Raw genomic sequence first — 12,457 nt, 5'->3', positions numbered from 1 at the left:
ACACCCCAAACACCTTCAGGTAATTCAGATTCTCCCCACTAGAGGGCGTCCCTCCCTCTACTCTCCCCGAGCGTTCTTGCCCTAAGCAAACTTGTTTTTTTCCGACCTTGAATTATTAGGTTGCTGCAAAAGTAATTGCGGTTTTTGCAATTAACTTTTAATACTTCCCTGGGGAAAATTTTCATAAGAGGCATAATTTGACCAAAGGATACAACTATTTTAATGCCCTGTTTTATGAATGTTGCTAGATTGTTCTCCAGAAAGACTGCACAAATTGACAGCCACCCAAGAACGCGTCAAAGTGCGTTCCTAAATCATTCAGTGGTAGACTTTTAAAACGGGATGTTTGAAAGAGCTTGTTGATTTGATCTCTATATTTTTTAATCTCGGGTCACAGCAACCTGCGGCTCCTGGGTTCCAGTGATTCTCGTGCCTCAGTCTAAAGAGTGGTCGGGACTACAGGCGCCCAGCCATGATGCCTGGCTAATTTTTCTATTTTTAGTAGAAACGGGGTTTCACCATGTTGGCCATGTTGGTCTCGAACTTTTGACCTCAAATAATCGACCCACCTCAGCCTCCCAATGTGCTGAAATTACAGGCGTGAGCCATCAGGCCCAGCCTATTTTTTAATCTTAATTTTTATTATTTTATTTTGAAATATACTTGAATGTTCTTGTTGTTACGGTTTTCCATTTTTAACTCTAAATTTTTTTCTATTACCCATAGTATTACACGTATTTTTTCCCAAGTTGTGATTGATAAATTTGTTTTCTTCTAAAGAGTCTTTTCCAAACTGATTTTCTCTTACTTTTTTGGATGTTAAAACTTTTCTGAAGGCGTTCCATGGTCAAATAAATTTGGAATATAATTAGACAAAAATAAATCCCTTCCTTTATTACAGTAATTATCAAACGTTAATGATGGTAATTTATTCATTGAAGAAAATATTTATTGAACACCTACTGTGAGGTGCTCTCAGGACCCATACAGCTGTAAACAACAGAGACAAATGCATGCTGTGTATTTCCAAAACAAGGACATCATATGCAGATTTTTTTTCCTATGTATTTGAGCAAAACTTTCCTTTTTTTTTTTTTTTTTTTTTTGAGACAGAGTTTCACTCTTGTTACCCAGGCTGGAGTGCAATGGCACGATCTCGGCTCACCGCAACCTCCGCCTCCTGGGCTCAGGCAATTCTCCTGTCTCAGCCTCCTGAGTAGCTGGGATTACAGGCACGAGCCACCATGCCCAGCTAATTTTTGTATTTTTAGTAGAGACGGGGTTTCACCACGTTGACCAGGATGGTCTCGATCTCTTGACCTTGTGATCCACCCGCCTCGGCCTCCCAAAGTGCTGGGATTACAGGCTTGAGCCACCGCACCTGGCTTCAAATTTTTATTTATATATTTTTTGAGATAGAGACTCACTCTGTCAACCAGGCTGGAGTTCAGCAGTACTCCATATATAGTTCACTGCAGCCTCAACCTCCTGGACTCAAGTGATCCTCCTGCCTCAGTCTCCTGAGTAGCTAGGACTACAGGCATGGCAAGCTAAGTTTAAAAATTTTGTAGATCTCAGACGAGCGTGGTGGCTCATGCCTGTAATCCCAGCACTTTGGGAGGCAAAGGCAGGCAGAGTTCGAGAACAGCCTGGCCAACATGGTAAAACCCGTCTTTACTACAAATGCAAAAATTAGCTGGGTATGGAGGCAGGCACCTGTAATCCCAGCTCCTCGGAAGGCGGAGGCAGGAGAATGGCTTGAACCCAGGAGGTGGAGGTTGCAGTGAGCAGAGATTGTGCCATTGCTCTACAGCCTGGGGGACAAGAGCAAGACTTAATTTCAAAAAAATTTTTTTGTAGATCTCACTATGTTGCCTAGGCAGGACTCCAACTCCTGGCCTCAAGTAGTCCTCCCTCCTCAGTCTCCCTAAGTGCTTGGATTAGAGTTGAGAGCCACTGTACCTGGCTGCTCCAAAATGCTCTCTGATGCCTCCCTTACTTAGTCTTTTACACTGTTCCACAGGATATCGGACTCTAGAATTTGTGGTGGCATGAAGTGAAAGATATGAATCAACTTTCATTTTTCCTCATCAATTCTTCCACATTTTTAGAATTTATTAGATATGATAGATTAGATTAGATATTAGATATATCCTTTTTGGTTTTGCTGTCTTCTGTTTATTGTATAGAATTTTTTCTATAATTTGGGAATTTCTGGAATATTTATTTTTTCATTGGTTTATGAAGAATAACTGCATCCAAAGTGAAGAACACTCACCCTTAATTGTTGCTAAGATTAAGTGGTACCCTAGGGCTTCAGCTTCCCCAGCTAGAGATGCAAGCACGACAGCAGAGGGTACAAAGTCACTGGCAACGCTCAGCTTCCACAGGCCCACCTGGCCACCAGCACGGCTAGCCCTCGCTGGGGGAGGAATACTTGGGAAATGGGGAGGGTTAGGAGCAGAGGCAAAACAGGTAGTTACTGAGTACTTGTCATGTGCTGGTCACATTGAATTAGTGTATTACTCAGCAGCCCACTGTGTAAATGTAGGACTGAGGGAGCTTGTCTAAGGCAGCCCAGAGGCTGATCCACATCAAGCCCAGTCACAGCTGCTGCTCTTGCCTTGTATTCCCAGTTGACATCTACAACTATCACCACCATCACCACCACCACCACCGCCATCATCACCAACACCACTGCCACCACCATCATCACCACCACCATCACCACCAGCACAACCACCACCATCGCCAAAACCTTTCCCACCATCATTCCCATGACCACTACACCATCACCGCCACCATCACTATCATCACCACTGCTACCATCACCACCACCACCACTGCCGCCACCATTACCACCAGTGGCATCACCACCACCACCGAACTCCTGACCTCCGGTAGTCCACTCACCTCGGCCCCCCAAAGCTTTGGGATTTCAGGCTTGAGCCACCATGCTGACCCCTTTCTGTGATTCTTTTTTTTACTTAGTTACTTTTGCTGTTCTGATTAGCAGGAAAGCAAAGGTCCTGCTTTTCCAAATCTGGGAATACAGGAATCTGTAAGGATGCCCATAAAAGAACAAACTGTGGCCTTGTTCTGCAGTTCTTCCATCTCGGGTTCTCCTTCTGGCAGCTGTGAAAATGCCCATGGTGGCAACAGTGGAGTCAGATGGCTCCCTGGCAACTCACATAGCTTGGACTTGATGAAAACAGTCTCACTCCTTCTGCTACTGCCTTCCCTAGGGGCCCTCACCAGGAAGGTCTGAGCCTCCCCAGATGAGCATGGGCATGCGAAGAAAAGATGGGGCTCTGGAGGGCTCCAACATTTAGGGAGCAGGAGGAGGAGGGGGAGCTAGATGAGGTGGTCAGAGAGGCGAGAGGAGAGCCAGGAGAGCATGCACACTGAAGCAAGGAGGGGTCTCTAGAATGCCTTGGTCACAGGCTCAGAACAGTCAGGGATGGTGACAACTCAGCTGTACAGGAGCCGCGGGCAGCTCTGCCAGTCCTGCCCTGGGAAAGGCTGAGATAGGTTCTGGACTGAACAGGGCAAAGCTGCTGGCAGGAGGTGTGTGTGTTGCACTTTCCTTTGTGTGAGTATGGGCGGAGAAGAGGCTTGGGAATGCAAACTCTGGAAGAAGTCATCCAAGAAGCTACTACAAGTGGTTACTTACTGGGGGACAGACAGCGAGGCACAGGAGGATGAGATATTCATTACCTTTTTAGATTGCTTTGATTTTTGGACTGTATGAAGGTTTACATATTGAAAATTAAAAAAAATAAATAAATCTAGTAACTTAAAGGGCTGAAACATGTCCAGTGGCTATGTCACTGGGAATAGCACTGATGACCTCAGGCAGGAATTTGCTGGTCAAGTGGAGACAATGAAATCCAAAGTGTAATAAATCAATGAATGTGATGGTTAACATCAGGTGTCTCGACTGGATTGAGGGATGCCTAGATGGCTGGTAACGTATGATTTCTGGGTGTGTCTGTGAGGGTGTTGCCAGAGGAGACTGACATTTGAGTCACTGGACTGGGAGAGGCAGACTCACCCTCAATGGGGTTGAGCACCATCCAATCAGCTGCCAGTGCTGCCATAACAAAGCAGGCAGAGGAAGGCGGGATGGGCTGGCTTGCTGAGTCGTCTGCCTTCCATCTTTCTCCTGTGGCTCCTCCTGCCCTTGGACATCAGACTCCAGGTTCTTTGGCCTTGGACTCGGGGACCAGTGGCCTACCTGGGGCTCCCAGGCCTTTGACCACAGACTGAGGGCTGCACTGATAACTTCTCTGCTTTTGAGCTTTTAGTGGACTAGGACTGAGCCACTACTGGCTTCTCTCTTCCTCCCGCTCTGGCCATGTGATGCACCTGCTTCCACTTCCACTTCCACTAGGATTGGAAGCTCCCTGGGGCCTCTCCAGAAGCAGATGCTGCCATGCTTCCTGTACAACCTGCAGACTGTGAGCTAATTAACCCTTTTTTCTTGGCCAGGCAAGGTGGCTCACACCTGTAATCCCAGCACTTTGGGAGGCTGAGGCAGGCAGATCATTTGAAGTCAGGAGTTCGAGACTAGCCTGGCCAACATAGGGAAACCCCACCTCTACTGAAAAAAAAAAAAAAAATTTGCCAAGTATGGTGGCAGGTACCTGTAATCCCAGCTACTTGGAAGGCTGAGGCAGGAGAATCGCTTGAACCCAGGAAGTGGAGGTTGCAGTGGGCTGAGATCACGCCGCTGCATGCCAGCCTGAGCGCCAAGAGTGAGACTCCATCTCAAAACAAACAAACAAAAAACCTCTTTTCTTTATAAATTACCCAGTGTTAGGTATTTCTTTATAGCAATGTGAGAACAAACTAATGCAATGGGTGAAAGGGATTTTGCCTGTGAGAGGAGGGGCGGGAGCAGGGCAGTGCCATAGACTCAGGGTCAGGGTGGCCTAGTTTGTTGTTCCTCCAGCATGGGAGAGGTCAGAAGAGGGAAGGTGGAAAACGGAGGACGATGGAGCACAGAGCAGGTGGAACTGAGAGCCCAAGCAGCCGGGTGAGCCCCACTGGAGCTGAGCATAGTGTGGCCCGAGGCCTGTGTGGGTGTGGGGTCCCAGGGACAGCCCAGGATTCTTGTACTTTTGCAGATTTATGCTTTGTGGAGGATTGTGCACATAGCTTCCGAGGCCCTTACCCCTCTGTTTTTCTATGATTCTAGAGCAGTGCTGTTCAACAGAACTTTCTACAATAATGTTAACGTGCTGTACCTGTGCGGTTGCAATATGGTGGCTGCTAATCACATGTGACTACTGGGTGCTTGAAATGTGGCTGCGTGACGTAGGAACTGAATTTCTAAACTTACTGAATGTTTTTAACTCTTGTTTTAAATTGAGATGTAATTGACGTATCATGCTCTGCACATATTTAACAGGTACAGTTTGGTAAGTTTTGGTATGTGAATACACACCTGTGAAACTGTCACCACAATCAGGACAGTGAACAGAAATTTCTTCCTGCATCTTTGCAATCCTTCCCTCCTGCCCTTCCCTGCCCCCACCCATCCCCAGACAACTACTGACCTGCTTTCAGTCATGATAGTTTGCAATTTTTAGAATTTTGCTCTTACCCCGTCTTATGATGCTGAGTGTCTTTAGGAATTTTATGTAAGTGGAATCCTACGGTATTTACTCTTTTTTGTCTGTCCCTTTTGCTCAGTGTAATTATTTTCAGATTCATCTGTTATTGTATTTATCAGTAATTCATTCCTTCTTATTACCCAGAAGTATTCCATTGTATGGATATGCTATGATTTGTTTATCCATTCGTCTGTGGATAAATACTTTTCCCAGTTTGTAGCCATTGTGAATAAAGTTGCTATGAACATCATTATACGAATCTTGGGACACATGCTTTAACTTTTCTTGGGCAAATACCTAAAAATAGAATGGCTAGATCATATAGTAGATTTTAATTTTGATTTCTTTTAACATCTAAATGGCCAAATGTGGCTAGTGATAACCATATTGAACAGCATAGTTCTGGAGTATATGCATTAATCCGGTGATTCTGTAACAGGGAAAGACTTCCCCTCCTCTAAAATCAGAATTTATTTGCTTATCATTCATTGAGCAAATATTTATTGAGGCTCACTTTGTGCCCTGCATTATGGTGGTCACTAAGGAGTGGGTGTGGCAAGATGGACATGGGCTCTGTCCTCAGGGTGCTTATAGTCTAGTGGACCCAGTTGGGTTGGGCTATGGGTGTGTTCAACATTGAAGTCTGCTGAGAAATGGAAGGATGAATCCAATGCAGTTTGTAAAGTTGAATGGTTTAAGTCTGTTTAGGCATTGAGATGTCCCCAAGAGGTGCGGGATTTGGCCAGGGATGGAGGCTGTACCTCTCCACTGAGATAACCTGTCAAATGAGGATCAGGTACAGGGATGAGGGTGGTGCATTTGGAGGATGGGGTGTAGTTGTTGGTGAACCTGGTGTTTCAGGTGTGTGGGGGTGCTTTTTATGAAGGAGGGGGAGGAGGAGGCCGTGCTGTGCTAATACAGCTGTGCCTGCCCTCGGGACCTGGTGGGAGAGTAGTGGGGGAGGAATTCAGATCCTGAGAACCCCCTAGCAATCCGAGCTCTCATTCTGTCACTGCGACATGACATACACACATCTCTCGCTAGGTCTCTCCCTAGAGAAAAACTATTTTTAGGTCATGACTGAGTGGGCGTGGATGCACTGAACCAAGAGGCTTTGTAAGAATTTTTAGGTCCTTCTGCTCATGACTGATCAGGTTCTGCTCCTAATTCTGCAGAAGCAGCTCCAAACATAGGTTTTTGGTGGAAGGACGAGGGAAGGGGCTGTGTTAGGATGTCACTCCTGAGGTGATGACATGTTCTGAGCTGGGATGCTTATAAGTGATTGCTTGTGAAGCAGATCCTGCATCCCACTGGTATATTTAAGTCTGTGATTTTGAACCTGTTAGTAGGGTGCCTGGAAAGCTGATGAGGCCAGGAAGCTTCTACCGAGGCTAGGGATGCTCAGGAACCCTGAAGAGGAATAATGACAACTGTAGCACCATTTATTGAATTCTAACATATGCCAGGCATTTTGCATGCATTATCTCATTTAATTCTCACAGCAGTCCTATGAGGTCAGCTGATATTATGAGTCTGCATGTAACTGAGGACCCCCAAATGACTCATCTTCTCTCCCCTTTTCCCCCTGTTGTCTATTTTCTGCTTAGCCCTTCAGAAATGCAAATCCAACCTTCACCTCCTCCTCACCAGACACTCCCTGCAGACAAGTTCTTCTGTGTGCTCCATGACACATCTCTCCTTGAGGGTTGACAGATTTGCAGACCAAGGCATGCCCACCATGGAACGTTCACCTCCAGAGGGTTGCCTTGGGACACTCATCCACCAGGAGGACACAGCAAAAGCACGCCCTTTTCCTACTTGGCCACTTTTGCAACTTCTGCCCAGGAAGGTGCCAGCTCGACTGGCTGGTAAATAAGGCACCAAACTAGCAGTAGGACCCCCTACCCTTGCCCTTCTTACTTTGTCAAACTGTCTCCTTTCTGCTCCAGAGGGGAAGCAGCACATTTGAAGGCAGGACACTGTATGCCCCTCCCCAAGCTAGTGTGAAAGGAAAATAAATTACACGACCCCCAGATCATTAGGGTAAAGGGAAAAGTCAAGCCGGGAACTGCTTAGGCCCTTTTGCTCCCTGAGATAAATGCCTATCTGATTGCCTCTTTTGGAGAGGATAATCAGAAACTCCAAAGAATGCCATTTGTCTCTTTCCTACCTATGACCTGTAGGCCCTCTCCCCGCTTTGAGTCTTCCCCCGTTTCCAGACCGAACCGGAGTTCATCTGCATATGTTGATTGAGGTCTTATGTCTCCCTAGCATGTATAAAACCGAACTGTGCTCTGATCACCCTGGGCACACGTCGCCAGGACTTCCTGAGGCTGTGTCATGGGTACACATCCTCAACTCTGGCAAAATAAACTTTCTAAATTAACTGGGACCTGTCTCAGATTTTTGGGGTTCACACTAGCTTTGCAGTAAATTCACTTTTTAAATATCAGGCCTTGCTCCTGTTGGACGGTACATGTGACAGGCAACCAGCCTGCATTTCGTTTACACCCACTTCACCTGTGAAAAAACTAAACCTAAAGAGATCAAATAATTTATCTAAGGTCATACCGACGACCGAATCTAGATTCAAACTCAGGGTCAGTTCTTCCCAGTAGGAGAAGGTTATATGTATGAAATGACCCGGCATAAAACCCCTAACAGTTAGTTTCTTTCCACTGTCGACAAAAAGAGGCAAACTCTGTAAAATATTTAAAGAGATTTATTCTGAGCCAAATATGAGTGACCATGGCCTGTGACACAGCCCTCAGGAGATTCTGAGACCATGTGCCCAAGGTGGTCGCAGGAAAGCTTGGTTTTATACATTTTAGGGAGACATGAGACTTCAAAACCATTTAAGAAATACATTGGTTCAAGTTGGGTGTAGTGGCTCATGCCTGTAACCCTAGCACTTGGGGAGGCCAAGGCGGGTGGATGACCTGAGGTCAGGAGTTTGAGACCAGCCTGGCCAACATGGCGAAACCCCATCTCTACTAAAAATATAAAAATTAGCCAGGCATGGTGGTGGGCACCTGTAATCCTAGTTACTTGAGAGGCTGAGGCAGGAGAATCACTTGAACCCGGGTGGCAGAGAACCTTTGCAATAAATTCACTTTTTTTTTTTCTTTTTGAGATGGAGTTTCACCCTTGTTATCCAAGCTGAAGTGCAATGGCGAAATCTCGGCTCACCGCAACCTCCGCCTCCTGGGTTCAAGCAATTCTCCTGCCTCAGCCTCCTGAGTAGCTGGGATTACAGGCACACGCCACCATGCCCAGCTAATTTTTTGTATTTTTAGTAGAGACGGGGTTTCACCATGTTGACCAGGATGGTCTTGATCTCTTTACCTCGTGATCCACCCGCCTCGGCCTCCCAAAGTGCTGGGATTATGGGTGTGAGCCACCGCGTCCGGCAGTAAATTCACTTTTTTAATATCAGGACTTGCTCTTGTTGGACTGCACATGTGTTGAACAACCAACCTGCATTTCATTTACACCCACCTTACCAATGGAAAAAGCTGAGCCCGAAGAGATTTTCTTTTTCATAAGTATATGCCTCAAATTTATTGTGTAACAGGTGAAATATAAATAAATTATATGAAACAAATCATGAAACATATACCCTTCACTGGTTATTAGGAAGCAGTCAATGATATTAGAAGTACATCGTTAATCTCTAAGAGTAAAAATGGAAGGAAATGACCGTATTTTACCACATCATGTTTTTATGTTACATGAAAAGACAGAATAATACAACACACAAAACAATGGTTTATCACAGAATTGGTTTTTGTGAGGGGGTGGGGATAGAGTCTCACTCCGTTGTCCAGGCTGGAATGCAATACTGCAATCAGAGTTCACTGCAACCTTCATCTCCTGGGCTTGATCTCCTTGAGAGCAGTGAGCCGAGATCACACCACTGCACTCCAGCCTGGGCAACAGTGTGAGACTCCGTTTCAAAAAAAAAAAAAAAAGAAAGAAAGAATTACACTGGGTTAGTCCAGAAAGGCAGGTGAACTTGAAGTGGTGGGTAGGGGTTCCAGTTTATAGGTAGATTAAAAAATTGTCTGGTTGAATATTGGTTGAGTTTTTCTCAAGACCTGGGAGCAGGCCGGGCACAGTGGCTCATGCCTGTAATCCTAGCACTCTGGGAGGCCAAGGCAGGTGAATCACAATGTCAGGAGTTCAAGACCAGCCTGGCCAACATGGTGAAACCCTGTCTCTACTAAAAATAAAAAAATTAGCTGGGCATGGTGGCACATGCCTGTAATCCCAGCTACTCGGGAGGCTGAGGCAGGAGAATTGCTTGAATCAGGACCTGGGAGGTAGAGATTGCAGTGAGCCAAGATCATGCCACTACACTCCAGTCTGGGCTACAGAGTGAGACTCTATCTCAAAAAAAGAAAAAGAAAAAAGAAAAGAAAAAAAAAAGTTGCTGGGCGCAGTGGCTTACACCTGTAATACCAGCACTTTGGGAGGCCAGGTGGGCTGATCATGAGGTCAAGAGATTGAGACCATCCTGGCCAACGTGGTGAAACCCCACCTCTACTAAAAATACAAAAATTAGCTGGGCATGGTGGTGCACACCTGTAGTCCCAGCTACTCAGGAGATTGAGGCAGAAGAATTGCTTGAACCCGGGAGGGGGAGGTTTCTGTGAGGCGAGATCGCGCCCCTGCACTCCAGCATGGAGCCTGGCTACAGAATAAGACTCTGCTTTTAGAAAACAAAAACAAACAAACAAACAAAAAACCTGGAAGCAATAGAAAAGACAATGACTGAATTGCAGTAAGAGGTTGTGGATACCAAAGTTTTATCATAGAGAGAACAAGTTGTAAATGATTCTAATCAGAGTTAATGTATGTGTTAATGTTAAATGCTGACAGGTATAATGAGGGGTATATGACCCCCACGTCCAGTCATGGCCTGAACCAGCCTCTCAGGTTAAATTTTATCGGTCCTGGCTGGGCGCAGTGGCTCATGCCTGTAATCCCAGCACTTTGGGAGGCCAAGGTGGGCAGATCATTTGAGGCCGGGAGTTTGAGACCACCCTGGCCAACATGGTGAAATCCTGTCTCTATTAAAAATACAAAAATCCGTCAAGTGTGGTGATATATGCCTGTGATCCCAGCTACTTGGGAGGCTGAGGTAGGAGAGTCACTTGAACCTGGGAGGTGGAGGGTGCAGTGAGCCAAGATTGTGCCACTGCACTCCAGCCTGGGCAGCAGAGACCCCGTGTCAAAAAAAAATTTTTTTTTTTATGAGTCCCTTGGCCAAGACAGAAGTCCCTTTGAGACAGCTGGGTGGGAAGGGCTCCCTGGCAGAACAGTGCACACTAGGAGGAAGACGCACTGGGGTGGAGCTGTAGGAAGTTAGTGCCCTTTGCAGGGAAGGAGCCTGGCCTCTCTCTCCTCTTCTGGGGCATGGTACCCAGGATTCAATCTGTGAGGTGGGGAGCATACTAGACTAGCAGGACTCTGGCTTTGCAGAGTCCCTGTTTCTCTTTTTCCCCAATAAATCCCATTTTTCTCACTTTTCAAATTGTCTGTGAGCCTAATATTTCATGGCCATATGACAAGGACCCCACCTGTAGCTGAACTAAGGAAAGGTCCTACAGCACATTCAGATGGTTGGGTTTGTGGGGCTTAGAATTTTATTTTTGGTTCACACCATTCTTAATTAATCCCTGAGGAGAGAAGATAACTGAATTAGACTAAATTAACTAGGTGTGTCCAGTAGGGATGCTCTTAATTTCTCAATCACAGAGTGAGGAGTGGGGGGAAAAAGATAACAATGTATTGAATATCAAGAACTATGCTAGATGTTTTATGCGCTTTATTTTAGTTGATCCCTAAAGCAACTTTGTGAGGCTCTGTTGCACAGCTGAAGAAAAAAGGCTTAGAGAGGTTTCAACCCTTAGCAACATCACACAGTTCATACAGCTGAAACTGAACCCAATGCAGGCTATACCCAAACCCTCTCAACATCCTACCATGCTGGCTAACTAAGTGGACAAGAGAAGAGACAGTAAGAGTATAGCCACCTCAAGGTCTTTATTCAGAAAAAGTCAGAAAGCCTCTGGTAATTCTAGGAGAGATGGGGACAGAGTGAAAGTGAGTGTACGTACAATTGGGCCATTATTGATAGAGCAGGTGCCTTCCCACCCGGCCCTCCTCACTCATCTGCCCCACCCACACAGCTTCCCCTGCAGGCAGGCTCTCTCTGTGGCCTGGGGCAGCCACCTAGCCATCCTTAGGAGGCTTATGAGAGTGTCATGCAATTCTGCACTAGATAATTGACAGTGTTGGTCCCAGCTGGAGAATCTCACCATAAAGGCTAAAATAGTGGGATTGCTGGAGCCAGACCAATTTGTATTAGAATCCCAGATCTGCTACCAATTAGCTAACCTTGGGAAGTTACCTAACCTTTCTCTGCTTCAGTTTCCTCATCTGTACAACAGGGGTAATAATAATTCATAGGACTGTATGGTAGGATTTACTGAGTTAACACTGAGAAAGCTTTTAGAACAGTGCTTGGCAAGCGCAGTGTAGAACATTCAGTCAACATTTATTATTATCATTATACAGACAGCGAGACTGAGGCCTAGCAAAACAGTGTAACTTATCAAGAGAGACACATTTAGCAAAGCTGGGACCAGAACCAGTTCTTCTGTTTCTTTCTTCTTCTTTTTTTTAAAATTCAGTCTCCATAGAGATTGTCAAAAATTGCCAGTGCTGACTATATTTCAAGCCGTCATGGCGGGGTATTGGAAAGAGTTTTCAATTAGCAATAATCATGCCTCCGATAAACCTCATTGGCTACAATACTGCCACTGCGCAAAGCT

At 45.8% G+C, this 12,457-nt stretch overlaps 1 non-coding gene across 1 annotated transcript; it reads right to left on the bottom strand.

The window, feature by feature from the left end:
* Positions 1 to 12,316: 12,316 nt before the first annotated feature.
* On the bottom strand, positions 12,317 to 12,457 carry LOC120364237 (U4 spliceosomal RNA). The gene has a single exon (XR_005579557.1). It is a non-coding gene; the product is annotated as a U4 spliceosomal RNA (small nuclear RNA).

The sequence above is a fragment of the Saimiri boliviensis genome, chromosome 2, assembly GCF_048565385.1.
Source record: "Saimiri boliviensis isolate mSaiBol1 chromosome 2, mSaiBol1.pri, whole genome shotgun sequence".
Classification (NCBI taxonomy): Eukaryota; Metazoa; Chordata; class Mammalia; order Primates; family Cebidae; genus Saimiri; species Saimiri boliviensis.
Note: the sequence above shows the minus strand (reverse complement) of the source record. Positions and strands in the feature narration are given on the sequence as shown.